Here is a 27,573-nt window from a genome sequence, read left to right as displayed (position 1 = left end):
TGATGTGATTCAGCCAAATTACCTTGAGCTTCCAGAAAAATATGAAAGATGGGAGTTAGCAATTGTTTTGTTTCACTGTTTCACTGCTTTAAGTGTCTATGTGTTCTCCATAATTAGACAGAATTCTATGATCATAGGAATTGCTTAAGATAAATTCTCCCTTGTGCTCCGGTACCCTATTATCAAGAAACACTCAAGGCTGTTTCATAGTAGACAAGAACCTCTTCATTAGAAAGACCATTTGAGGAGGGGCAGGAAAGATTTCTTCACTCTTGGCCTTTCCTTCTGTGTGGAGAGTGTTCCATGGTTGGCACACTCCCAGCTCCCCTTACCCTCCCAGTCATTTCCACACAGTTTATCTAACTGGGGAGTTTGCAAAGATAACCCGGGCTAGCGAAACCAGCATCTTCTCTTTTTCTCTCGAGAAACAGCTGCCTGTATGTTCTACTTTACTTCTCTGTGAGCCAGCTGCAATTTTGGAGGTAGTGCCCGGTCACGCACTGCCGTGAAAAGGTGAGGAAGGCTATATATAACTCTATATAGCTCCATACATGGAAGCCAACGTCCTCCCAGATGCAAAACACATACTCCAATTTCAGTATGAACTGTAATAAGGGTGATATTTTTGTTCTCCATATGTTGGCTCATTTATTGTATTTCTTAATCGATAAAGAATTTGAATGGGAAGTAAGGTATAATTTATTACATCCCCCAAATAACTTCTAAAGGTATCGTACTGTTTTATATTATTAATTTAAATACATTTGTTATCAATATTTACAGTAGGCTTTTTTCCACTGTTAACATACTCCAACTACTACTTTAGTATTCAGTGATACTAATGCATTTTTGTCAGTTATTAGAATGTGCAGCTATCATGAATTGTTCATAGAAATTTGTCGTTGTAATATGAAATAAATATTTGCAAATGTGATTTGCAATATACAAGCATTATATTCTTAATTTACTTGTATTGTGACTTGATTATTTACACAGAGGCAAAAAAAAGAAGCAAATAATAAAAATCAGCTTTAACGTAACACTTTTTACTGGCGTTTTCTATAACCCGTAGACATGTAATAACCTGTAGACATGTAATAATGTATTCACTTGGATTCAGATAAGAGCGTCTGTTCATTCGAAGTTTATGATAGAGGCAAAACTTCAGAGAAAATCACATCAAATTATCCTACAAATGCCAATATTTTTTGATGACAAAAAAAACCCCCACTGGTCTTAAAAGCTAAGAGCTACAATTCAAATCAACTTCAAATGTTTTGTGTTGGACTGAAAATAGAAGTCATTTCTTCAGTACGTACAGTCTACAAGCTGCTGAGAAGACAACGTCTTTTATGCATTGAAACATAAAAGGAAACTGAAGTTTGTCAACCATCGCTCTTTTTTTTCCCCCTCATTAAATTACATTTACTGGAAGGTCACATAATGACTATCTGCTTTTTAGTGCCACCTTTTGGGGGGGTCTTGAATTACATAACAGCAAAATTGAAAAACTAGAAATTTGTGTGTGTTAATTAAAGTTACCATATTAAATTTATGCTTTTTATTTTTCCCATTAACTGCACAGTTTCTCAATAGAAGCAGATATACAGTTTAATGAATATCTGCGCCCTTATATTCTGTAATAAAACAGGAACCGAAAAGTTTCCTTAGAGCTTTCTGGCTCATAGGGTTCAACCCTGTCCATCCCTGAAAACAAACCCCAGCACTCACATCCATATAAACTCTGATCTAAGCTATATCTACTCTTCCCCTTATAGGAAACTTAAAATTCAGTGGACAACCGTGGACACCGAGAAGGACTGTGTCATCGATTGACAGACACAGCCAGAGAAAACTCCATGGTTTTTCTGATGCCTCACGATTTGCAGGTGGTTGAGCTAAAATCAAACCCAAGTCCATCACTGCAGTTCTGTGAAATACATTTACCCACTTCAAAGAAAATATTGGCTTTAACAAACATGCTTTGGTACTGCTGTCCTGGTGGAGTGGGTCGAACTGCAGGGAAGATGAGAAGTCGGCTCTCAAAATTTCACAACAAAAATAACAGAATTGCTCGCTGACATCTGGTGTTTTTCTAAAATCACAGTCCTGAATTTGGCCAATGACAAAGATGCTTTGCTCTAAGTTGGAAATGGGAAACATCACTGATTGACCCCGCAGCACCTGCACTGACTCCCAGAAGTCTTTCATTAAAGAGTCTATTTGGCGTATTTCCCACCCATTCATCTAGACCCCCAGAGTCCTATTCCTATAATGAATTAGATCATTGAAAAATAAGAAACCTAAAAATTATTAGCTTAGTTGACATAGAAAATATTTCACAGATTTATAGTATGATTTTCAGCCTTCAGGTCAGTAAAAACATCATCTCTTTAAACCTGATTTTAGAGTGTGCTGTAAAACCATAGAAGTTTGCCACTGAAATTTAATGTTCCTTATACAAGTACTTCTTTTACATTTGACTCCTGAAAAAAAACTGTTGCAAGTGAGTCTGTATCATTTAAATTATTATGACTATAAAAACAAAATTAGCCTAAATCTCTTTGCTTTCAGACAAATCAAACTTCGTGCCCAATTATGGTAATTAGATCATCTCAAGTACTTGATCCCATTTACTTCTCTGCTCTTTGCTGTTGACCTCTGTTCTGTTTTGATTTCATTCCAAATTGTCCTACCTTATGCTACGTTTACTTTTACAAATTGTCTTAAATCTTGTTGGATGGAGCTCAACTGCCAAAATGAAGGAGTTAATTCAGGAATTCAATTCCAGCAAGGAGGCTGTAGTCACTAGACCTTAGAATCATACAGGAGCAGTATGGAAGAGCCCGCTGCTCATGAGCCTTCCAAGACTTCATGGGTCTTAGCTGAGGCCATTGATAATCATTGCCAGCGGAGAGGTAAAGCAAAAGAAAACGAAAGCAAATAAGGCAAGTGCAGCAGAGATATGCATCAAACACACTGGGATAATAGGCAAGAAGACTCGCAATCAGTTTAAACAGAGCTAAAGATTTTTAAGAGAAGGCTTATGAAGCCCCCTGGGTCTGAACGAAAAGCTGGGTTAGCAAGAGTCTAATCACCAATGAGAAGTCAGGGTGTCTTATTGGAAACAACATCACAGTGGTCAGGAATTTAGAAGTTCATGACAGCGAACTGCAAGGGTAGAGGTAGCATTTGAGAAAGGGACCAGTGCTTCCCTCCTGGACCTATCCATTCTGAAAAACACTGTCTCCTTCTGAGAAATGAAGAATACAATAAAGGAAGAGTACAAATCAATGAATTGTATAAACGAATACATTCCATACAAGAAAGAGTACAGAATTGCATCATGTTCATTGGTTTTTCTAACCTTTGGGACTAGTTTCCATATGTCACATGGTGTGATGAAACACAAATTTGTTTCAAAGTCTTTGTCCTAGGGAAGTGTAAGTTGCCTGCTTTGGGTTTGTGTGTTGACAAAAATTAAAGCTAATCAACGATGTGCTACATATTTCACTAGAATGAAGAATAACTTTGTTTAGGAATCAACATAAATATCCACAAACATAGGAAAAACTACAACTTTTCAGATTCTTATTTGCTTTAAATTCAGGGAAGTATTTAAAAAATAAACACACTAAGGGTATCTGGGTCGCTCAGTCGGTTAAGCATCTGCCTTCAGCTCAGGTCATGATCCCAGGGTCCTGGAATCCAGCTCCATCCAGCTCCAGGTTGGGCTCCCTGCTCAGCAGGGAGCCTACTTCTCCCTCTGCCTGCCACTCCTCCTGCTTGTACTCTCTTTCTCTGTCAAATAAATAAATAAAATATTTAAAATAAATAAATACACACAAACCATGCAAATCTCATTGCCTTCTCCTTATTTTGTTAGTACATCAAGAAACTATTACTTCTAGTAGTAGAAAAGAAATACAGCATCTGTGATAAACTATTATTTCTCTTTTCTATTTACAAATTCTACAAATCAGTTAATTTATTGTTTCCTTAAATAGGATCCTCACATAGTGTTTATCCCCCACAGACTTGTCTTCACGCTATTTAAGAATTTCAATATATTGATTGTTCCTCTTTTACAAATTGGAAATGCAGCCTCAGAAATTACTTGATTTTTACCAAGTTCATTCAAATTTGATTTGCTCATTAAACTCTAGGAAATCTAGTAATTTTTTTTAAAGATTTTATTTATTTATTTATTCGACAGAGATAGAGACAGCCAGCGAGAGAGGGAACACAAGCAGGGGGAGTGGGAGAGGAAGAAGCAGGCTCATAGCAGAAGAGCCTGACGTGGGGCTCGATCCCACAACGCCAGGATCACGCCCTGAGCCGAAGGCAGACGCCCAACCGCTGTGCCACCCAGGCGCCCCAGAAATCTAGTAATTTAACGCTGCTTTAGTATTTTATATATTTAGATGTTAAAACCCTAAAGAATGTCCACAATTATCTGTTCTGCCCATTTGGCTCCCAACAGAAGATCTGGATGATACTTGGAGAACTTTATCTGAAATGTATACCTGGACTCATCTAAAAGAAATGTCTTCTAAGGTGGATTTATATCTTCTATATGCAATTATAGGTTTTATATTGCTCAAATCAGAAACATTTATGTTATGTGACTTCTAATTACAAAATTACATTAAGTGTAACCCAATTTTCAGGAAACACAGTTTTAAAACATTAATTCAAAACTAAAAATGATATTCATTATTGTATACTATATAGAATAAATTTACATGATAGAAAAAAACTAAAAACTACCATTAATCCAGAAAATCCATAATATTAACTGATACACCTAGGAACTAAATTTCTAGGTTCTTTTTTTTTTTTTTTTTTTAAGAGAGAGAGAGGGAGAGGGTGGGAGGTTAAAAGGGAGAAGAAAAGAGAGGATCTTAAGCAGGTTCCACATCCAGCATGGAGCTTGACTCGGGGCTTGATCTCACAACCCTGAGCTCATGACCTAAGCTGAAATCAAGAGTCGGACACTTAACGAACTGAGCCACCCAGGTGCCCCTAAATTTCTAGGTTCTTATGCAATTTCTCCTTTTAAATATAAAAAGTCAGAAAATCTATATAAATTAATTAAGTGGAATAGAATTTTTATTTAAAAATTACATACATTATTTTCAAATAAACTTATTTTTAATAATTCCAGATTTACAGAAAAGTTGCAAAGAAAAAAATACAGGAAGTTCCAATATACTCTGCATTCAGATTTTCCAAATGTTGCCTCTTACATAACCATGGTTTACTTGTTAAAATTAATGAATTGAGACATTGATTAATTAAGTTACAAACTTCATTCAGATTTTACCAGTTTTTCCAATAATCCTTTTTCTTTTTCAGGATCCAATCCAGGTAACCACATTGCATTTCACTATGTTATTTCAAATAAAAACATGTTTATATTTATTCTGGATATAAAGAACAAATATCAGTAATACAATAAATCTTATTTGAATTTTTAAAATAATGTAGTGTAAGTAGAAATCGAATACACTTATTTGCCAGTAGGCTTTATAAAACTTAGAAAAAAATTTAAAATACGTCTCTGATTTCAGTCCCTTTAGTACCTCTAGTGTAATTATTATTTTCATTTGCTCTTGGTTTATTATTAATTGACATGAGTCTCTTGTAGAAGCATAAAATTATATGAAAAGATTGAAACAATAAATTCACATACACTCTGAAAAAGTGGAATTTATATTTTCACGTGTTTATTATATTATTATTTGCCCAGTATATAGAAAAAGGTGGGAGGATGGGGTAACTGGGTGGATGGGCATTAAGGAGAACACGTAATGGAATGAGCACTGGGTGTTATATGCAACTGATCAATCACTGACCTCTACCTCTGAAACTAATAATACACTGTATGTTAATTAATTGAATTTAAATAAAATAAAATTTAAAAAAATAAAGATGGGTTTCTGTGACCACAAACTGTCTGGGTTAGAGACAAGGACAATTTATGTAGAGATGGTAGATGACATATCTGAGAAAGTGAAGAGACAGAGAGAGAGAGAGACTTCAGCCATACCAGGCTTGGGCGTATCTGGGGAATTGTGAATAGAGAACTACCTTATTAAAGACTTTTTGGAAATTGAATCTGGAACCACTACCTATGGATTTGTAACTGATATCATAGGGGGTATAGCATGGAGAAATCAAGAGGTGATCAATCCATTGCACTCAGGAGTCGTCAATTATACTGAACAAGGCTTTCAAGCCAAAAAAAAGTAAGGAAAACTCAGAAAAGACCAGAGGAATCATGCAAATATGGTTAAATGATTAGAAAACATGATCTTTAAGACATGGACTTGTTTACTCTAGAGAAAGGAAGCTAGAATCGATCTTCGGTTTGAAGTTTGGCTACTACCCTGAGGATGCAATGACTACATCTACCAACCCATAACAGATGGAATTAATCGCAACAATGGCAAGATGTATGTGAGATAAAGAAACAAAATTTCCCCCTGATTATGGAAGTTATTAAACTGTTGAAAGTTCAACAGTGTTTTCGTTCTTAGCAAGTAAAATGAAATAGCAATTTTAGCAAAATTGCTTATCATGTCCTTGATTTTCTTGAGATTGTCACCACTTAGACTTCCATCTTTTAACAACATGCCACGTCTGGGTGTTTCTAAACTTCATACAAATAGAATAATACTGGATATAGTATCATTGTTTGATACTATATATCAAAATTATATTTTTTGATCAAAATTACATTTGATCAAAATTATATTTATATAAATTAATCCATCTTAGGGTTGGGGTTTTTTTGTTTTGGTTCTTGGGTTTTGTTTGAGCAAAATTTGCTTGATCAAAATTATGTTTATATAAATTAATCCATCTTAAGGTTGGGTTTTTTTGTTTTGGTTTTTGGTTTTTTTTGAGAACGATCTTATTCTCTGGCACCATAAGGTATTCTGAGCAAATCTTATATTTCCTTTTCCCAGCCAACCACTTCACAAGAAGCCCTGGTTCCTTCTATCACAAAATGATATTTAGGAATCAAGATCTGGGCTCCAAGTGTGCTTATTTCTACTGGGTTGTCATTACTTTTAGACCTGCTCAGCACATAGAATGCAAAGATATGTTTATGTATACTAACCCATGCATACATACACATTATATTTATTTCTGTATCTATTTATTTGTGTATTGAAAACATAAGTAAATATTTTATAGAAAATGAGATGCAAGGACATATATTGAAAATATTATTAAATGTTCAAATATATATATGTATATATGTATATACATATCTCACAAGTTCATACAGACATTTCCAATTCCCATCCAGCACCACAGGGTTCCCTCTTGTCTTTCCCCCTTTGCCTATTTGTAAGGTTTTCCTCAGAGGGTAAGAAAAAAAAATTGGCTCCCATTTTCTACAGTATATTTATTTATTCAATCATAATGTAAATCATACTACATAAAGTAGTTTCATAATTACTAACCCATACCTCCATGAGAAACAAATTTACTCACTACAATGCATTATTTGTGTAACACTTTTTTTTTTTTTTTTGTATTTGGCTTTCGATTATCCACTTACTCTTTGTGGTGTACAGTTCTACCAGTTTTTAAAAACTGCAAAAAGTCAAGCATCCGCCATTATTGTTGTGATACCAAACAGTTTCAATGCCCCCCAAATCCTTTCATGCTGACCCTTTGGGTCAACATCTCCCCTCACTTCTTACCCTAGCAACTATAGATCTGTTTTCCAGCCCTAGAATTTACTTTTTTCCATAATAACATATAAGTGGAATCAAGCAATATGTAGTCTTTTACAGTTGGCTTTTTCTACTTAGCAAAAAACATTTAAGATTTATTTATACCGTGTATCGGTAGCTTTTTCCCTTATATTGCTAAATAAATATTTTCTTTTATGATTGTACAACTGTGTCTCTATTTATTCACTGGTTAAAGGATAACTGAGTTGTTACTAGGTTGGGCGATTAGGAATAAGTTTGCTGTACACATTCAAAGAAAGGTTTTCATGTTAATACAGATTTTTATTTATCTCGTGAAAATACTGAGGAAAAAGATTGTTGAGTCGTGTGGTAAGTACACGTTTAACTTTATAAGACTAGAATAAAGAGTCCAGCGATATTGATTTACATTATCAACATGGTGCTAATGTAATTCAATGGGGGAAAGAATGATGTTCTCAGTGTGATGCTGTGGTGGAGTAAGGATGACCACCAATTTGTAGATATCCCTTCCACTGAGACATAGTCAGTCTCCCTTCCCTCGAATCTGAGCTTTCCTATGACTTCTTTCCCCAAAAGAGTATGAAGGAATTGACACTATATCAATTTTAGACCATAAGTGGGCTAGCAGTTTCTACCTTGCTCTCTTGACACCATGAGCTGCTATTTAAGAAGTCCAACAACACTGAGGTCACCAGACAATGAGAATCCAAAAGGAAGAAGCCTCCATTGAGTATGAGCCACCACGTGAGATAGAGAGCAAGACAGAATAGTCAACGAGCTTGATCACCACACATTTGAGCAAAGAAGCCCTTTTGGAAGTAAATCTTTCAGCTCCAGATGCCCTCGGAAGTAAATCCTTCAGCTCCAGATGCCCTCGGAAGTAAATCCTTCAGCTCCAGATGCCCTCGGAAGTAAATCCTTCAGCTCCAGATGCCCTCGCTGATAACAGATCAAAAACAAACCACCTTACCAAGCCCTCCCAGAATTCCTGATCCAAAAGCTTATTATGGGGAAAAATGTAAAAGTTGGCTCCTACTTCATTTCACATATTCAAACATTAATTTGAAATGGATTATGACTCTAAATGTAAAAGGCAAAGTTATAAAAAAATACCCAGGTAACACATTGGAGAAAATCTTTATAACGTAGGATTAGGCAAAATTTCTTAAACAAGATTCAGAAAACACTAAGCATAAAAGCAAAAATTGATAAATCGTACCTCACTAAAATTAGGGGCTCCTGGGTGGCTCAGTCAGTTAAGCATCTGCCTTTGGCTCAGGTCATGATCTTGGGATCCTGAGATCCAGGCCCACATCAGGCTCCCTGCTCAGCGGGGAGTCTGCTTCTTCCTTTCCCTCTGACCCTCCTCCCCCAACTCCTGCACTCTTTCTCTCTTTCAAATAAGTAGATAAAATCTTTAAAGCGATTTAAGACTTCTGTTTTTCTAAAGACGACATTTAGAATTTCAAAAGGTTTGCCCATAGATTGGGACAAGATACTTTATAACACATATATTTTTTTTAGTTTTCCTTGCATATCTTTTTCCAATCCTCATTTTTAATCTATATATATTAATGCTTCTTAATTAAAACATAAAAATTATGGGGTGGTTCTTCTTTTATTATTTTAAACTAACAATTTGTCTTTTAACTGGAATACTCAGTATCCTCGCATTTAATGTACCTACTCATATAGTTACTTTGTTTTCTACTGTCCTGTGTTGCTATTCATTTTTTATGTATGAGCTAAATATCTATAGCTCTCTAATGTGTTTCAAAAAGTATTTTATTTTAATTTTTATCCAGTTTTTTAGTTAGTACTATGGAAACAATGGTCTGTTTTTACCTGCTGTATCCTATCTGAAGCCCTCCATATTATTTTTTCTTATCAGATAAGATATCCCTTTGCAGGAGTGTGTTGTGTCCCTCTCTCTTTTCTCATAAATTGTAGAATCAGTTTGTCAAATCCACTAATAAACTTTTGAGGTTTTTATTTGAATTGTATTTCATTTATTGATCAATTCAAATGCTATTTTCTTTAGATAGTTTTTCAATCCATTAATGTATTATATCTGTCCATTTGTCTTCTTTAATGTCTTTCACTAAGATTTTATATTTTCAGGAATTGTATCTTTATTTATTTATTTATTTATTTATTTATTTATTTATTTGATGGAGGGTGGGGGAGAGAGAGCACAAGCAGGGGAGGAGCAGAGAGAAAGAGAGAGAAGCTGAGTCTGCGCTGAGCATGGAGCACAGAGCCCAATGCAGGGCTTGATCATATGATCCGGAGATCATGACCATAGCAGAAACCAAGAGATGGTTGCTTTAACTGACTGAGCCACCCAGGTGCCCCAAGACTTGTGTATCTCTTATGAAATTTACTCCTACGTACATTTTGTTTCCAATATAATTAAAAATGGCTTATTTTATTTGATTTCATTTTCTGTTTATTAGTATCTTAATGCAAATTAGTTTGCATATTAATCTCATGTGCAAAAATTTGATATACTTTCTTATTAATTCCAATTACCTACAAATTATTTTTATTAGATCTTTCATAATGACAATCTCATAATTTACATATAATTATATCTTTTCTGACTCTCCAAAAAGAATGTTTATTAAAAATGGCCATAGCAGATATCCCTGATTAGTTCATATGTGTAATATTTCCAACATTTCTCCATTAAGTATAATTTTTACTGTAGAATTTTTATAGAAACCTTTAGTCAGGTCATAAAAGTTCCTTCTATCCTTGGTTTTCTATGAATTTATTTACAGTGTATGGATGCTAAGTTGCACTTCTTATTTTCCTGTATCTTTAAATACAATTGTCACATTTATCCCTTCCAATTGTTAATTGTAGTAAATTGCATTCACTGGTTTTCTTGTATTAAACTTCTATTGCACTTGGACACCTGGCCAAACAGTATTTTTCTTATTTTTTATACATTTCTCAGTCAGATTCGCTAATGTTTGGCTAAACATTTTTGCATCATTGTCACAGGCCTGAAATTATCCTCATTCACTCTTTTTGTCTTAAACTTATGCTATTCTTATATAATGAGCTGGAATGTTGTCTCTTGCTATTCACTCTGGAATCACTAATGGTAACATACAAGCTGTTCACTGACCCGACCCCCCCACCCCAGAAAAAACTTCCATCTGGGATGAATGTACCTTTTTTCAAGTACATATTTTAGGTTTTCCTTATTGAGAGTGTGTTGCAGGCAAATTCTTTTAGGTTTTCTTTATCTTAAAATGTCACTATTTTGCTCTCATTCTTGTCATTTTTCTAGTACACTACTCTGCACTCATAGCTATTTTTTCTCAGTATATTAAATACATTATTGCACTTTCTCAGTATATTAAATACATCATTGCACTTTCTTTTACTGTTGCTGTTAATAAATCATCTCAGAATAATTGTCGTTAACTCTAGATGTTACTGTGTATCCTGTTGGCTGGGTTTTTGGTTTTTTTTTTAAAGATTTTATTTACTTATTCGACAGAGATAGAGACAGCCAGCGAGAGAGGGAACACAAGCAGGGGGAGTGGGAGAGGAAGAAGCAGGCTCATAGCGGAGGAGCCTGATGTGGGGCTCGATCCCATAACGCCGGGATCACGCCCTGAGCCGAAGGCAGACGCTTAACCGCTGTGCCACCTAGGCGCCCCTGTTGGCTGGGGTTTTAAAACTATATCTTCTATTTCTTTTTTAAGCTGTATTTTTCTGTTTTCCACCCTATGGGCTCCCTTACATTCATGGATATGTCTCCATTATCTCTCTCCAGTTCACAGATTTGCTCCTCATCTTCTTCTAATACACTGATAAACTCATTTTATTCAAATTTTATGTGCAGTCATTTTTATGGACCCTTACTTATATTTTGATTATTCCATTATCTAATGTTTTTGCAGGTTTGAGTTTGTGATTCGTTTGTCTGGTTTTTGTTGTTGTTGCTGTTTTCCCCTGCTGGTTCACAGTCAACATGGCTGGCTTAGTTTGTTTTATTTTGTTTTGCTTTGCATTGTTTCTGTTTTTACTGTGAGCTCATGTTACTGTAGATATTATTTGAGCCCTGAGTTGAGGTGTTTTTGTTTTTTGTTTTTTAATGAGAGGGGGCTATTGTCCTGCCACTTCCCAAGGGCACAGCTAATCAGGGATCGCTTTACACTGAACACTTGTATGTTGAGTACTAAGACCACCCAGGAAGTATGAATTCAGCCAGTAAAGTTAAAGTCAGTTGGCTGTGGTTACTAGGTATAAAAGAAAGCTTTTTATTCCCCTCCATACAGTATCAAAGTTCAAGACAGATTAATTTTCTTGTCCTCTTTCAACAGGTGGATGCATGGTATATGGAGACACAAGTCCCTGAAAGCATCCCATCTTGTATATACCTAGGGTTTAGCTGTGTTCCCCACTTCTTTTTTTTAATTTAATTTAATTTTATTTTTTGATGTAAAGTTCGATGATTCATTAGTTGCGTATAACACCCAGTGCACCATGCAAAACGTGCCCTCTTCCAAACAGTTCCAGAAAACAAGCTTCATCCATAGGGAAAATTCCTTCAAGGGGAACTGATTCAGAGTTTTGTTTTCCTCTGTTGATTCCTTGACTTCTAAGAAATCCTTACTTTCTTAACTATTCACAGATGCATTCATAAAGATTTTATTTTTAATATTTCCTCCCTCTCATTTAAGCTGTTTTCAGCAGAAGGGGTCTTAAGGCAATCTAGTTCATAGCACTGCCTGAAACAGAAATAAAATCTTGCTCACATTTAAATCCTATATTATAAATTGAAACACCAACTCTCAGTTATCAACTCTTGTATTAAAAAGTTCTTGCCTAAACTGAAGGTCACCAGAGGGGGTGGGGGTTGGGGGAAATAGGTGATGGGGATTAAGGAGCGTACCTGTGATGAGCACCAGGTGTTGTATGGAAGTGTTGAATCACTATATTGAACACCCAAAACTAATATTACCCTGTATGTTAACTAACTGGAATTTAAATAAAAACTTTAAAAAAAGAGCAGACCAACAATTCAAAAAATAAAAAAATAAAAAGTTCTTGTCTATAACAATTAAATAGTAACTTAACAACTATTGTTTTAAATTATGAAAGATAAAGGAAAACATTTAAAAAAATCTGTCTCCAAATAATTCCTTCATCATAAAAGAATTCATTTAAAGTATGCCATTTGCATCCCATCATGGGCAAGCATCGTTTGTATATTAGTCTTAATAATTTTCAGTTCAGTTGATCTGAAAGGAACATTTGTTTGCTGAGTATCTATAATCAAAAAAAAAAAAAAAAGCTGCAGATGGAGATAAGCCAATCCCTGCCCTCAAGGACTTTACCCTCCAGTGGGAGAATTATATAAGTAACCAATTACCAAAATTGGATAGACATAAAAAGTAATAAAAGAACTATGGATACAGCAACAAAAATAGAAGAAAGGTGCTTGTTACTACCTCAGCCTGTCTCTTTGTAGGTGGGGGAGGAACTGGCATCATCCAGCATTTTTTCACCATGGAGTCGTCATAGAAGCATACTGAAAGTAAACAAAATTTCTCCCGCACAGAAGAGGCTGACCGGTGTTTTGGAATTCAGGAGGGGCAAATAGAACAGAGAAAGGTACAGAGATAGAAAGCAGCATTGTGCATGCAGGAAACAACAAATAGTGTTTACCCTGAGGACTCAAACGGCAAGAAGGCCTGGGAGAGGTGAGATTGTACACATTGCCACGGGTCATGGGAAGGAATGTGAATTTTATCTGCCACATGAGTAAGAAGCATTGTTTCAAGCAGCAAAGAAGCAAAATAAATGTGTAAATCAGATATGTTAGGTAGGAAATTCATGGAGGATGGAATATGTGGAACATGCCTACGTGGTTTTCTCTTCATTTTTTATTGTATTTCTTTATTTTGGGTTTAGCATTTTCTACAGAATCTTCTGTGTGTTTCTGTAGCATTTATTTATCATTATAATGGAAACATGCCATTTTATCACAAAGAAAATTGATTTGATACACACGTCCACATACACACACCCCATCAGAAGTTATATATATCCCATCTACCTATACATATCTATAGCTAGGTGAATGGCTAGATAGACGTATCTTTATATGTACATTTCCTTTTATGCACGTTTACATAGTTTTTTAAAGCATACAGTACATAACACACAGTTCACAATGCTTTGTAAACTTTTTATTAGCTTAAAAAAGATACCATGAAAGGGGCACTTGGGGCGTTCAGTTGGTTAAGCATTTACCTCTTGATTTCAGCTCAGGTCCTGATCTCAGGGTCATAAGGTTGAGCCCCGCATTGGGCTCCGAGCTCAGTGTGGAGTCTGCTTGCGATTCTCTTTCTCTCTCTCTCACTGCCCTTCCCCCCCTACTCACACTCACTAAAATAAATAAACAAATAAATAAATAAATAAAATCTTTAAAAAAAAAAAGGTACCATAAAAATTTGCCAGGTCTTTAAGGTTTCTTTTCACGATATCTTTATGCTACGTAACAGTAAATCATATATCACTATTCTAATTTATTTAAAATTGCTTATATTAGGGACACTGGGCTGACTTAGTCAGTGGAGAGTGTGACTCTTGATCTCGGGGTTGTGAGTTTGAGCCCCAACTAGGGTATACTTAAAAATAATTTTTTAATAACTGAATCTAATATTATTACTCAAAAATAATTTAATAATCTCTAAAAAATAAAATAAAATTGCTTATTTTAGAATATATTTTGATTTTTCACTATTAATAGAAAAAAATCACACAGGGAAACATCATCATACATAAATGCTTTAGCATACCTTTAGGTATCTCTTTAAATTATATAAATAAAAAAATGGAATCTTTCCCAGTTAAAGGTGAAAAACATGTGGAAAACATTTGTGGCACATTTCCAAATTGACCTCCAAAATGTTATGCTCATTTTCGCTACTCCGAAGAATGCAAAAGAGTGCCAATTTCTTCATCCTCTCATCAACATGGGAATGTAATTTGAGATTTAATTTCAATTTATTTGGTTATTAATAAAGGGTTTCTTGATATTTATTCTGAGGTCAACTATGTTTCTTCTTTGGTGAACTGTTTATATTATTTTAATTTTTTCATTGCAATGCCCAAATTTTAATAATTATTTGTAAATGAGCTTTGTGTTCTAAAAACATGAATACTTTCTCATACATGTGTGAATGAAAAAATATTATTCAACTGATGAAGAACAGTGAGGCAGGCTTTATTTAGGGGACCATAGTGATAGGTGTAGGAACCACTGGAATCCGGTTTTGCACTGGTGAGAGAGATGAGACTCTACTCCAAACATAGCAAGGAAAAGTAGGAGTTAGAGCCAAGGAGCACTGCAGAGGTCAGTGGATGGAAAATTACCCAGAGGGAGCAGCAGGGGTAAAGGAGATTTGGCCTAACTGGCCCAACAGGATTCTTGGCTGAAGGCAGGCCAGGGTGGTCAGACATCACCTGGGGGATGGTGAGGAATGAGGAATCTGATCAGATACAGAGGATGGGGGATTCTAGCTAAACTGACTCAGCAGGATTCTTGCTAAAACTGGACATTGCAGAGACAAGCATGGAAGCCCCCAAATCAAGGATTAAAGGAATTTGGAGGAACTTGAGTAGAGTTTGGTCAAAGAGAGAACTTCTGTCACATGTTTTTTTATATTATCTCAATTATGATAAATCTAACTTTTTCTTACATTTTTTGACACAACTTTTTTTTAAAGATTGTATTTATTTGAGAGAGAGTGAGTGAGAGAGCACAAGCAGGGGGAGGGGCAGAGGAAGAGGGAGAAATAGACTCCCGGCTGAGCAGGGAGCCCAACATATGGGGTTCTATCCCAGGACCCTGGAATCATGACTTCAGCCAAAGGCGGATGCTTAACCAACTGAGCCACCCGAGGTGCCCCAACACATGACAACTTTTAAGTTAAATCTATTGGTGATTTCTTTCTAATAATTTATATGTTGTTATGCTTTAAAACACTTTCCTTTCCCAATGATGAAACAGACATATATGTCTATGTTCTCGTTCTCTTAGTACTTCAATTTTTAACTTACGTTGTTAAAATTCAGCTAGGATTTGTTTGGTATGTGGTATTAGAAAACCAACTTGTTTCTTAAGAATTTAACAAACTTACTAAAGTGCAACAGTAATATAGTCTCTACTAGATCAAAATATTGCTTTTGTCATAAACTGATTTTACAAATAATCATAAGTTGTTCGTCGATTTCTATTTTGTGGTATATCTATTCATGAGCTAGTTGTTTGAACAAGTGTAGCTTTATGACATTGAATGTCTGCACATTCTCCTTCCTTGCTGTTCGTCAAAGATTACTCGCCTCTTCTTATCTACTAATTCTTATATAAGAAATTCAAAAAGATTTTGTCATATTACAAAAGAAACATCATTTAGCCTCTTCCAAGTGTCAAAATGTTATTATTTTTTGTCCACATAGTTAAAAAATAAAAGGGAGAGGCGCCTGGGTGGCTCAACCAGTTAAGCATCTATCTGCCTTCAGCTCAGGTCATGGTCCCAGGATCCGGGGATCGAGCCCCACATCAGCATCACGACCTGTCTCCCTGCTCAGCGGGGAGTCTGCTTCTCCTTCTCCTTCTGCCACCTGCCCCCCAATTTGTGCACTCTCTCGCACGTGCTCTCTCCCTCTCAAATAAATAAAATCTTAAAAATAAATAAATAAAATAAAATAATAAAAAATAAAAATAAAAGGGAACAAAAGGCTATAGAGTGAAATGTGTCTCCTGTACACTTCCAAATACTGAAGTCTCACCTGCAGACAATCAGTATTAATTACTGTGTATCTTTAAGATATATTTCATGCACATACATGAAAATTCTAATCTATTTACCTTTCTAGTGGTGTGGGAAACAAAGGCAAAAGAAAAATTAAATTTCCTTACTACTTACAGCCCGTTGACAAGTCCTTGGAACAGGCAGAGTGACCTTCCTCTAGGAGCTCAGCTGCCTCAATGTTAATGCGCTGCGAAGGACAAAACGCAATCTTAAGGATCCTGTAAGTCTACTTTAAACATACAGAAATTCTTTTGGAAACTTCCTTTATCTCCACCCCCCAAGACAGAGGTTGGCAGTCATCCCCAAAACATATGATCCACCGATACACGTCTGACGGGTCTCATGACCAAGGTTTTATTAGACAGTAATAAATGACCTTTTCCTAAAAGTTGCTAGCCCACTCAACATCCTGGAAACCTTGCTTCCAAAGTTCCTTAGAGACTTGCACTATCCCTAATCCCCTCCCAACTTGAAAGTATTTAAGGGGCCACTCCTCATGACCCCTCTTTCTGCCCACGCGTCCTGTCCCCGTGTTTTAATAAAACCACCTTTTTGCACCAAAGATGGGTCAAGAATTCTTTCTTAGCCCTCGGCTTTGAACCCTAACATCTTTCCTACATCACTAGTCTCCAGGTTTTTTTCCTGTTTCTTAAAAAAATACGGATATCTGGGTGGAAAGATTTATTTCCTTTCTCAATGCAGTAAACATGGCTCTCTGCTGTCTTCTGGGTTGCATCACTGCTGAAAGAATTCTGCTGTAACTTTGATATTCATTGCTCTATATGTAATGTTTCTTTTTCACTGTGTGCCTGGGAGATTTTTCTCTGTTTTTTGGCAATTTAACTACAATGTATCTAGGAACTTATTCATATTCTTATTATTTATCACTCTTGGGGTTTTCTGTGTTTCTTACATCCATGATTTTTTTCTTTCATTAATTTGGGGAAATTCTTGGCTGTTTTTCCTTCAAAGATGTCTTCTGCTTTATTCTCTCTTTTCCCTAACTGCAAGTCCACTTACTTGTATGTTAACAACTTGAATATTGTCCCACAGATCTTGGATATGCTAGTGATTTTTGTTTGTTGTTTTAAAATATTTTCTTCCTATTTATGTTTGAATAATTTTTATTGGCCTATTTTCAATATTAGGGACTCTTTCCTCAGCTGTGTTCAGTTTACTGATAAGTCCATTAAAGGGATCCTTTTTATCTGATGGTGTGTTTTTATTTCTTGCATTTTCATTTTACTTCTTTAGAAAGTTTCCATGTCTCTTTTGATGTGACACGTATGTTCATGCACGCTGCCTACGTTTATTCATAGTTATTTTAAAGTCCTAGATACTTTAAATAACTGTGTCATTCTGGGTCTGGTTCTGTGGACTCCTTTACCTCTTGATGTTTTTCCCCTTGCTTTTCAGGGTATATTTTCATTTTTTGTTGAATGATGGTCATCGTGTGCAGAAAAGTAAAAATCAAGGTAATTAGAATTTATTCCCAGAAATGGGTACACTTTTTCTCTAGTTCAGTCATTATGTGGGGGAGGGCAAGGGTCAAGCACTCAGTAGTTGAACTGGATTAGCTTCTGTTACCCTCAGTGCACCACAGACTTCGACCTTGTGCTCAGGGTGGGGTGTAAGGCACCGACGGGTTTTTATGATGCAGTGTCTTCCATGGACATGGATATGATATCATTTGACCAAATCATTTTGCATCTTTCAAAAGTGGTTCTAAATTTGTTGTGATTCTGGGTTTTGTTTTGTTTTGTTTTGTTTTTGCCATGTTTCTGTCCAGGATTTTAATAGTTTTTTATGGTTGTAAAGGAGGATTTTCTTACGCTGTATCTTTAAACTACTTGCTTTCTATATGTGTAGATATTATGACCATGTTAAATTATCTTATGTTATATAATAGTTTTTACTTGATTTTCTTAGCTTTAAGTAAAATATCAAACTGTTGAATGTGAAGTATGTTACTTCGCATTTCCAATTTTTCTTGTGATTTATTCCTCATGCCTAATATCATTGGTTAGTTCTTCCAGAAAAATGTTAGTTAATATTGGTAATAGTGGAATTCTTATATTGCTACTTCTATTATTTGCTCATTTAAAATGATGTTAACATATGGGTAAGAATGCCAGAGAATATTTTTAAAGTATCTAACTTTCTTATTTTATTAAGAGCCTTTATGAATCATGGATATCATATTTATTAAATGCTTTTTTCTGCATCTAAGGAGTTCAGAACATACAATTTTTCCCTTAGACCTATTAATAATAAACTATTAATAATTCATGATAATGAATTACCCTTGCTTTTCTGGCTTAAATATTAACTATACGGGGTTCTTTTTCCAATTAGAGGTTTTAGGTGAGTAAAAATGAATTAGGCCTTGTTTTTATTTTTTTTTATTTAAAATTCAATTGGCCAACATATATTACATCATTAGTTTCAATAATTCATCAGTTGTACAACACCCAGTGCTCATCACATCACGTGCCCTAAGCCCATCGCCCAGTTACTCCATCCCTCCACCCACCTCCCTTTCCACAACCCTCAGTTTGTTTCCCATAGTTAAGAGTCTCTCATGGTTTATCTCCCTTTCTGATTTGGTTTTATCTTTTTTTTTTTTTGGATGAGTTTTGTTTTGTTTAGATTCCATGCACGAGCGAGATGACACAGTCTTTTTCTCTCACTGTCTGATTTCTTTACTTAGCATAATGCCTTCAAGGTCCATCTATGCTGCAAGTGGCAGAATTTTTTTCCTTTTTATGGCTTAATAGTATTCTACTGTGTGTGTGTGTGTGTGTGTGTGTGTGTGTGTGTGTGTGTTCATTTTCTTTACGCATTCATCCATTGATGGATTCTTAGGTTGTTTCCATGTCCTGGGATCAAGCCCTGCATTGGGCTCCCTGTTCAGTGGGGAGTCTGTTTTTCCCTCTGCCCCCCCCCCCAGGCTTGTGCTCTCTTTCTCTCGGGTAAATAAATAAAATCTAATAAAGAAAGAAAAAAAGAAAGAAAGGGAAGAAACGAAACATTGGACAACACCAATGACTACATAAATGCTCTCTTATCTATAGGACATTGAGCACATCAATTAATCTCTCTAACCTTTTGATAATAATGGAATATACGTCATAGGGCTATTTTGATGTCAAATAAGCTAATACACAGAAAGTCTATTGTGTAGTGCCAGGCAATCCAGAAGTTGTCAATACACATGAGCTGTCTTCACTTCTACCACCTCCACCACCATCACCATCATCACATATCTAAATCAATTTCATTCAAGTATTTAGAAATATTTTATACATGTTTCTCTTGGATTATCCAATATTTTAAATTATTTATGTCTTTGACTCCTTCATCAGTCAGAACACCTTATGTGACTATGATTATTTTCTTAATTTTTTTCGATTACTTGGGGACCATTCTGGGCCTGTACATGAATGTCTACTTCAGGATCCACCAGACGGTGAAGGAGAAAAAAGAAGCCGTGTTGGATAAGTGTTTCATTTAAATGGCATTTTCAATTTTTTAAAAGATGCATGTTTAAAAATACATGATGGGATGAGCACTGGGTGTTACACACAACTATTGAATCCCTGAACACTACATCAAAAACTAATGATGTACTATATGTTGGCCAATTGAATTTGAATTAAAAAAAATATATACTATAATTTTCAAAGTGCCAATTCAGAAAATGTGCTCAAAATTGTGGTATTATCACAATTTGTAAAAATATGATTAAGGCATATATTGATTTCTCTAATATATATGTACATAATATCATACCAGAAATTAGTTGTAGGATAAAAATTAAATCATTTTTCACAAACTATTTTTGTTCCTTAGTATAAGTATTTCCCTCTAATCTGAAAACAGAATACAAAGGAATCTATTTTTCTTAGGAATATAAGATTATCTTCATTGATCCACTATATTGTACCATCGTTAACAAGAATCATTAGGAAAGTAAGGAAACTCCATGTAAGGAGTCCAAAAACCTATTCCTATAACTTTACTCAATTTTTTTAAAAGAACAAATAAATCATGTGTAAAGGAAAAAATATTAGAATATTAAAAATATTAAAAATTTTTATATTAAATTGAAGTCTTCAAGTTTAAGGGTGTGTTTTGTTTTATTTTACAATGCCCCAGTCATTCTTTACACCAAATAATAACATTTTAATATTTTAGTTTAATAGGCATCCATAATCTTTCCTTTTTTTTTCAGAAAACAAAGAAGTATTGCTAACATTCCTAAATGATACTAAAGAAAAGTTTTACAGAAATGCAAAACGAGTTAAACAATACAAGCCATTCATTAGACTTTCAAAATTAGATCTTAGCATAATTTTCTTTCTCATTTCCCTACTACTAAATGGATCTAAACTGAATTTCTCAGTAACTAATCCCTTTCATCTGTGAATATCTGCGAGTTATCATACCAACTCTATGTTGTTTCTATACAGAATGATTAATAAGGATAATTTAGTAGAATGTAGAAACTAAACCATACAAAACAAAATGTGTTAGGCCAAATGACAAAATATTAAATTGAAAAATTATTTCTAAAGTCTATGACCCTTTTCATAAGAAGAGAATTTTCCCATATTCTTACCTTCTTAGAAAAGCTACAGAAGCGGTGATACTATTCATATGCGACGTATTTTTATGAAGGTTCAAAAAAATGAAAAGAAGAAAATTGGATTGAAAACTCCTCTTTTGTGAAAAACTCACTGCGGCCCCCCACCTGCTCTTGAAAGTTAATGCCTCCATCTTTATGCCATCCCCTCCTCTTTATCTCTACCCTGCATTTAGCCATAACCCCTGGAGAGCAACTATTTAAATACATTTGTATATTTTTAATTTAAATTCAATTACACAACACATAGTACATCATTAGTCTCAGATATAGTGTTCAACAATTTATCATTGCATATATACAGTGCTCATCATATCACATGCCCTCCTTAATGTGCAACACCCAATTACCCCATCCGCCCACCCATCTCCCTTCCAGCAACCCTGTTTGTTTCCTTTAGTTAAGAGTCTCTCATGGTTTTTCTCCCTCTCTGGTGATTTCCCATTCAGTTTTCCCTCCCTTGCCCTATAATCCTTTATGCAATTTCCTATATTCCACACATGAGTGAAGCCATATAATAATTGTCTTTCTCTGATTGACTTATTTCACTCAGCATAATACCCTCCAGTTCCATCCATGTCGATGTAAATGGTAAGTAGTCATCCTTTCTGATGGCTGAGTAATATTCCATCGTATATATACACCACATCTTCTTTATCCATTCATCAGTCAATGTACATCTCAACTCTTTCCACAGTTTGGATACTGTGGGCATTGCTGCTATGAACATTGGGGTGCAGGTGACCCTTCGGATCACTGCATTTGTATCTTTGGGATAAATACCCAGTAGTGCAATTGCTGGGTCATAGGGTAGCTCTAAAACAAACAAACAAAAAAAGAAAGAAAGAAAGAAAGAAAGAAAGAAAGAAAGAAAGAAGAGAAGGAAGGAAGGAAGGAAGGAAGGAAGGAAGGAAGGAAGGAAGAAAGAAAGAAAGAAAGAAAGAAAGAAAGAAAGAAAGAAAGAAAGAAAGAAAAGGAGGGTACTTGATGTAATGAGCACTGGGTATTATATGCAACTTATGAATCACTAAATTTTACTTCTGAAACTAATTTTAAAAAAAAGAGCTTGCTTTCTACTGGGAATTGAGTGATTCAACATTAAATTTTAACTTTCCACATTTACAAAATAATGGAGAAAACTTAGATGATTGCCTCAATAGATTAATAAAATGCACAAAATCCATACATACATACATACATACATACATACATATACATTGTATAAGATTCTCAAAAGCAATTATTTAAACAATCCTGATAAGACTGTGAAACTTCAGGGTGCAGGGTGAATATCATTAATGCCCAGTACAGCAACTGACACAAGCAGATATGTAATCAACATTAAAAATTAAAAAGGAGGAACACAGGAGAGAAAGATGGGAAGGAGGGTGGGAGGGAGGGAAGAAGATTGATTAAGCCTCAGAGGAAAAACTTGATACAGTTGTTAAGAAGCCATTTGAATTGGTAACAAAGTTTCTTCTCCCATTTTTTAGCATGGATTTTATGCCTACAGTGAATGACTTGAAGCTTTCAACAGCCGACTAAAATGAGTAATATTCCTGGAAATAGCAAGATGGATGGACTTGTAATAAAATCAAATGTAAAATGTAAAAAGGAAAAGAAAAAATTGATGTGCGAAGTACGTAAACAAAGATATCTCTAATTTGACATACTGCTGATGGGGAAAAAAACCCAGTTTTTCTTTCCTGTCCTTTTGGTTTCATGATATGAGTTTTATACTGTCCCTAAAATCATCAAGTCTATTCTTAAACCACAAGAAAGAAATGTTTTACCTCATGGCACCTGGGCTCAAGACAAGGAATGGGTGACAGTCTCCGGGTTCTGTCAAAAGCCATATCCAAAGAACCAGCTACTCAGAAATGGCATCTGGGTTAGAAGGTTAATTCATTCAGTTCTTTAAGTTCGTAAGGTTTTGCCTTATACTTTTGGCTCATTCCATGTCATGTAGATAATCTCCTTGTGTTTTAGTTTCTCGTTTTGCCCGAAGAGGAACAAATGCCTGACTTGCGTCTCCTCCCTCGCTGTAGTGTCTCCCAGCATCGCCCCGCTGCCTTCCTGTCCTGCAGTTGCTGCACAGGTGTTCCGGCCCCGGCGCTTGTGCCTGGCAGGTGTGTTTCTGCCGCTCTCTTACAGCACGCTTTCGGGTTTCACCTGCTTCCTTTCGTTTGATCTCTAATTTCGAATGAGAAGTATATATAGCCTGTGCAGTTGCCCTGAGTTTGGATAAACGTCAGTTGCCGAGCAAGTCTGAGCAAGTGGCACATTCTTCTTCTAGGTAGGAAAGTTGATTTGTCCTAATTGCAAAGTTTACCATCTATTTATCCTTTCTGAGTTGAAACTTTCTCGTATAAATTTAGGAATGGCTTTTTGGCAGAGCTGTAATAACATGGATCAGTCTCTGTACTTAAGTATTCAATATATATTAGAGATGTGGACGGCGTTGATGGATTCCAGGAAACATTACATTTACCTACGCAGAGTCCAGTGTGCTTACTTTAAAGTTAGAAAGTCATAAAACTGAAGACCTCATTTTATATTTCCTGCCTCAAGGATACATTATGGAAATTTGGAATCTATTTCTGCTTTCTGATATATAAATACATACACACATACATACATAATATTTATATTTGTACTTATGTGATCCGCATATACACATATGTGACTTTTCAATTAAGTCAGAGAAACTACAAAATGTAGCCTTGAATCCTTTGGAACCTAAATCTCTTTACGCCATCATATTCTCCAGTTCTTCTATAGGTTTAATTATGTAAGACAAAAATGGGCTTATTCGATGTTTTAATTCATTGTGTCCTGACACTGGTGACAATAATACCATTAGCCACAGTGGTTTCATAGAAAAAGAAAAAAGTGTGTCTGATTTTTTGGCATGAGCACCATTCTAATTATGCCAAGATTTTACTGAGGAATAATTACCCCATCTAGGACACAGCATGTAATAAATTGCTTACACAGCAGAGCTATACCATTAAAACAAATATTCAGCAATTTGGATACCTATTGTCATTCAAAGTGCTAAAATTATATTAAAAGTTATAGAATATTGGCACTGGCTCTGTCCAACCTGCCCATGTCACAGATCTAGAAACTAAGTTCCAGAGAGTCTGTAATTAAGGTTATGGAGCAGGTGGTGGCCACACATCTGAAATGAGTTGTCCTCACCCCTCACCCGTCCTCTTTCTTGTGTACTCCCACCACCTTTAAAGAGTTTTAACTAGAGTTGTATACATTTTGTGCTTGATTGTCTTAAAGGTTGAAAGAACAGATTACCTGACTCTATCAATTATTAGCTGTGTGAGCTTGGCCAAATTTCTTAACTTCTCTGTGCCTCAATTACCTCATCTGTGAAACAAAGATAATGATAATAGTGAAACTACATGTGAGGATTAATTAGCTTAAATATGTAAAGTATACATGGCATAGCGTGAATATGAAAGAAATACCACACATTATTATCATGGGAAAATCCAAGAAAACATGAATTCAGATATAATTTCATTTACGATTGGCTCCCTTCCCCTGCCTAGTTTTCTTGAGTGTACCACAGTTCTTAATTGAGGAGCAGCATGAAAAAGAAGGCACATCTTTGCAAAGAACAGCAGGCAGCCACTGCTCAGAAAACAGGGAATTGGGAATGGAGCAGGAGTTAGCCAGGGGTGCCTGGGTGGTTCAGTGGGTTAAGAGGCCGACTCTTGATTTCAGCTCTGGTCATGATCTCGGTGGTGAGATCAAGCCCCTGCATGGGGCTCTGCCCTGAATGTGGAGCCTGCTTAAGATTCTCTCTCCCTCTCCCTCTGCCCCTCCCCTCTCTAAAAAGAAAAAAAAAAGAGTAGCGGTTACCCCTCTACACACACACACACACACACACACACACACACACACACACCCTCAGTGTTCTCCTAGCCCAATTTCCTGAGATCAGATGGACAAACAGAAAGTTCCTAGAATCATTGCTACTAGCCTAGCCTAGAAATCTGAGACAGGCACCAGGCGAGAATCATCCCCACCGATATTAATCCATAGTGGACAACCCCCACCAACTCTCAGAGAGCAGGTGGGACTAAGCTGTTTTCAGCTATCACTTCTAGACCCCCAGAATTTCTTGCTAGTTGATTGCATATACTCCAACAGGCCATATCATTCACCTTTAAATATTACAATTCTGCATCTTCACCGCAGAGGTTTTGTGCATGATAGCAAAAATTTTTACAAAAGTATAATAAACTCTTCTATAATGTCATACGTATAACCAAATTGTCTTCAAATTGCCTTAATCAGATATAATTTGATAGTATTACCATTACTAATGCAGTGCTTTTGACTAACATTGTTTCCACTCTTAGATTTTAGAAAAGATTTGGGGACCATAATTTGTATGGTCCATGTATCTTGAAAAATTTCTCCAGGACAGAAGGGGCTAGAAATGCAGGAGATGGGGCAGAAGTGAAGGAGGGCAGGCGTCTTTCAGAGAAGCAATCCACCGGCCCCTGCTGAGAACTTTAGGGGCTCTTGGCAACAGGAGGCCACTCTGCGATCCCAAAGAGGTGACATCTGCCTCTGACAATCTAGAGGGCCCCGGAAAATGTGGAGGTTCAAGATTCTCAGGCTAACCCACCCAAATGCCTCCATCTTAGGTCTGAGGGTCCCACATTTTTCTATTAGGACCCTGACTTTGGCATAAGTCCACTATACGGGATGCATTTTCAGATTTTCAGCACCATCTGCTCTCTGGCTGCAGGAGATAAGGATGACTTTCACAACACGCCTTGAAATTAAGAATCAGAAAAACAATCTCCCTTCTTAAAAATATTCTCAAGGCTTCTAAAGCAGGGGTTACCACACTTTTTCCTAACGGGCCAGATAATGACTATTTGGGGCTTGCAGGCCACGTGGCCCCTTTGCACTTGTTCCATTCCACGTTGTCATGCAAAGCAGTCAGAGACAATATGTAAACAAACGGTTGTGGCTTCCTTCCAGTAAAAGTTCATTTACAAAAATAGGTGGCCAGCCCACAGGCTGTAGTTTGCCAACCCCTACTCTGAAGCAACTGTCAAAAGCACCCGACACGGGCACCTGGGTGGCTCAGTCATTAAGCATCTGCCTTCCACTCCGGGCGTGATTCCAGAGTTCTAGGATCGAGCCCCACATTGGGCTCCTCCGCTGGGAGCCTGCTTCTTCCTCTCCCACTCCCCCTGCCTTTGTTCCTTCTCTCGCTGGCTGTCTCTCTCTCTGTCAAATAAATAAATAAAATCTTTAAAAAATAAAAAGAAAAAAAACCTATCCGGCCACACACTCTTCTTAATTACTCTTTTCCTCATTCTCTTTAAGAGCCCTGCTGCTGCAAACACCTGCCACCTCACCCTGCAGCGAGAGTCTTTGCCGTGACAATGCCACTGCGTGCCACAGGCGAGGCCACCCACTTACCAGCAGCAAGGGGTGTATATCGATGTCTGATCGGGGAGCAGTGCCGTCTACAGCATCTTCTGATACTCCTTGTTTGACATTCAGTTGAGCCCAGAAAGCAGCCTCAGGACAGGGCTTGTGGGCATGTAGTCTTTGAGGAGGTCGAAGGGCAAGGAGCCGGTAAGCTAGCTTAGAAAGCAGGAGAGGGAGACAAGCAAGAATAAGAGGAAGAAGGGATGAAGCCAATCCAAGGGTGCATTAGGGACACTTGGAACTTGGTTCTATCAGGACCCTCTGAAGAGACAGGTATAATGGACCTCTATTCTGTCTCCAAGGAAAAGAAGAGACTGCAGGGAATGAGATGGAGTCGCTCATGTCAAGCAGTGATTCAAGCAGTGAGGGGTGTTGCACCTCAGATCCCTTATTGCTGAGACCAGCACTGGGGGATAACACAGAACTGATAACCAGCAGAACCAGAGGAGGGAGGTCTGCGAAGGCCCAAGACTGATTAAATCCCTTTAAAAAGGGAGGATTTTTGTAGCAAACGTCAGGCTCTCCAGACACTGATTCCTCTGTGTCTGCAAAAAAGCATCTGCGGCCAAAGGTTCTGCCAGACTGATCTCCAAACAGAACAGAGATCCTCCTTGGCTGGATCATAAGCCGTAAGTGCCGAGAGCTGACCGGGACTGGACAGAGGTTCACCTCAACTGTGTGTCCACAGACTGACTTTGTGTTTGGTTCACTAACTTCCTACCCCGTTCTATCTTGTCTATTGTGTGACCTGGCTTGTAATTTGCTTTGTGTGATGTGTCAGAATTTAAACATGTGGTGAAATGTCCTTGAATTTGGAACCCTGAAACTGCTCTATAATTATGTTGACCTTGCCTTATGACTGCATACA

General features: G+C 36.5%; 1 long non-coding RNA gene across 1 annotated transcript in view; it reads right to left on the bottom strand.

Annotated features, from left to right (window-relative positions):
* Positions 1-1,031: 1,031 nt before the first annotated feature.
* LOC148110278 (uncharacterized) overlaps positions 1,032-27,573 on the bottom strand; it is a 32,140-nt gene continuing 5,598 nt past the window's right edge. The window contains exons 3-5 of the long non-coding RNA XR_015724248.1: positions 26,694-26,861; positions 16,697-16,769; positions 1,032-3,801 (exon numbers count right to left, since the gene is read on the bottom strand). This is a non-coding gene — a long non-coding RNA (uncharacterized LOC148110278). The remainder of the gene's footprint in view (positions 3,802-16,696; positions 16,770-26,693; positions 26,862-27,573) is intronic.

Source organism: Ursus americanus, chromosome 4, assembly GCF_024610735.1.
Source record: "Ursus americanus isolate L20-20 chromosome 4, mUrsAme1.1.p, whole genome shotgun sequence".
In the NCBI taxonomy this organism is placed as follows: Eukaryota; Metazoa; Chordata; class Mammalia; order Carnivora; family Ursidae; genus Ursus; species Ursus americanus.
The sequence above is the reverse complement of the archived record's forward strand: the minus strand, read 5'-3'. Positions and strand labels throughout refer to the sequence as shown.